The sequence below is a fragment of the Acyrthosiphon pisum genome, chromosome A1, assembly GCF_005508785.2.
Source record: "Acyrthosiphon pisum isolate AL4f chromosome A1, pea_aphid_22Mar2018_4r6ur, whole genome shotgun sequence".
NCBI lineage: Eukaryota > Metazoa > Arthropoda > Insecta > Hemiptera > Aphididae > Acyrthosiphon > Acyrthosiphon pisum.
In genome coordinates, this window is record NC_042494.1 from 87,796,615 (window position 1) to 87,799,551 (window position 2,937).

The window sequence follows — 2,937 nt, forward strand, 5'->3', positions numbered from 1 at the left end:
GGAAACATCGATTGTTATACAGATGGCCAACTGCTAAATTTGTTTGAGATTTTTATATTGATTATTGAACGACTTATTGCCCGTGTTACAATTGTACCATGTTACAATTGTACCCAGTCTCCCCTACATACTTTTAAGAATGGTATACATTATTTTTTGAGTGATTTTTTTTGGTGGGGGGGCTAAGCTCCCATAACCGATTATCGATACCGATTTTGAATACCTGTTTAAACCGTTAAAAACCGAAACCGAAACCGAAATCGGAAAAAATTAATACTGGTATCCAAAACCGAAACCGAAATCGGAAAAAATCGATACCGGTATCTGAAACCAAAACCAAAATCGGAAAAAATCAATACCGGTATCCGAAACCGAAACCGGAAAATTTTTTTTCGGTTTCAAGCCCTGCCCATAAGCCCCCCTATTTGCGCCATTGGGGACAGACGATCAGTGTCGGGATATACGTACTATGTGTCAATGCGGTTTTATTAAACTAAACATTGAATATCAAATAAGACTATAACTGGTCTAAACTCACCATGGAAAATTGTGGTTGGTATCAAAATCATCCATCTGGAGATATTTATTTCAAAACCAGCCATAATCAAACACTTTTTTTTTATATTTAAATTATAATTGAATAATTTTTTAGTATTGTTTAAGGTATGACATTAGATAGTTTTATAAGTTGTTGTTCATAAATTAAAATAAATAAAGTTTGACTAAAGTAAGACATAATTAATATTTTGATTTTATAACATTTTTCAATGTTAGTTTCAAAATCACCTACCACCTATAGGTATCGCAAAGTCAATTTCAAAATCAGCTATATCGATACTATAAGTGTAAATAACTCTTGTAATAATTCTTATAAAACACCTGTTCATACACAATATTATATACATTCAAACATATAATCTTTTTTAATTATTCAAAAATTAAGTACCTAGTTAGTATTAAGCATATTAAATATATTAATCAGTAATAATTACAAATCAAAAAAAACGATTTTTATTTGAAAAACGAAGAACTTTTAATAATATAATATATATAACTAAATATTTAAAAAATAATATTAATAACCCACATAACATTTCCCAATGTTAAAACTTCTATAAACGTTGAGGTTGAGTTGAATTTGAAAGGTTTGAAGAACAAGATTTAATAATAGTAGATTAAGTGCTAATAATTAAACATTTATAAAGGGTTTATTATAAGTTTGTGTGTTATGTGAGAGTGGGTGAAATTGAGTTTGAGTTTCCAGTCGTAGTAACAAGGTTGGTCAATGAGGAAGAATGTATAAAATATCATGATGATTCATGAAGTAAATTTGGAAATAAAAGAAAATAGTGTACCGAAATTTCAAAGGACGGCGTATCAAATGCAATATTATGGCATAATATTAGAACCCGCGGTATGGAAGAAGAACTGGTGAGATTAGAAAATACCTATCTCATGTTGTAACAATAGTGAATGGGCGCTATTGATAGTTATAGTACTAAAAAAAAAATAAAATACAAATTTGTGTTAATTTAAAAAATACACTTAATCCTTACGAAAAGTAGATCAACATCCATTACCGAGGATTACGATGTAGGTATTTAATAATTTAACAGGAAAGACATTTTTTACAGGAATTGATTTATCGGAATCGTATTTATATACAGCTTAAGAGGCTGTAATCGCACTTTTTGTTTTCTCTCTCTGGCTCACACGCAACATATAGACAAAACATATTTACGCAAAATCATTTTTTTTATGCGTTTAAGTAATCTTAGTGTAAAGACACCCATTACAAAAAAGATAGAGAATAATATTTTTGAGGGAATGACATATCGATTTCAGATTTGTCTAAATATTGTCTCAAAACAATTTAAACATAATTTAAATGTACAGCATTTTTTTAATTTTTTTTTTGAAAGTCAAATACTAAGTCAAATAATAATAAAATATAAAATCGATATGGCATTCCCTCATAAATATTATTCTCCATCTTTTTTGTAATAGGTTACTTTACTCTAAGATTACTTAAACGCATAGAAAAGATTACTTTGCGTAAATGCGTTTTGTCTATGTTGCGCGTGGGCCAGAGAGAGAAAACGAATAGTGCGCTGACATCCTCTTAAGGTAGCATCTTTGAATCATCAATTTTCGATTGTAAATACTTATAATTAAAGGATTTAATAGACTTTTGTATGGTATTCGCTTCAGCTCCTAATACATTAATTCAATCTGTGCCTATTGGAAAATATTTTAATTGGGCAAGAAAATATTCAAATGATTTTATTATACGTGGGAAGTCTGTCGATGATTGTAAAAATAAAGTGTGGTCGCCGGTCGGTATTAAATCGCTCGCAAGCAATTCCAGGGGCGCCATTTGGGGGGGGGGAAAGGTGTGCACTCGCACACCCTGTAATTTTGTTGTCCACAATTGGCCTAGGCCTAATTAATACTATGGCCAGATGGCCTTCAGTTTGCCAATCTTTAATTGTGCATGCACCGTAGCTATTCACTGATAATCATAAATAATATTATAATATTGTGTTCTTTAATTTGATAATTGATAAATTGATATCGGCATCACTTTATCCACTGGCACGCACAAATATGTGTAAATGGTAAGTGGCTACTGACAGGGGCGGACTGGCTATTTTTGGCCCAGGGTGCAAAATTAATTAGGGGCCCGTAATTTTTTTTCAAACCTACCTAAATTAGGAAAGAGCCCTTTAGTTTTATAAGTAAACATAAAAAAAAAATTAAGAATAACATGTTGTTTATTTGTAGAGATGTTGAAGTATGTTATTTTATTTTTACCGTATTATACCAGTATTATACTGTATACCGACTGTAATGATATGCTCACACACCATTTATAATTATAAACTAAAATCCTACACAGTAATAAATAACGGCCAGACTGTCGCTTGTAGAAATCGA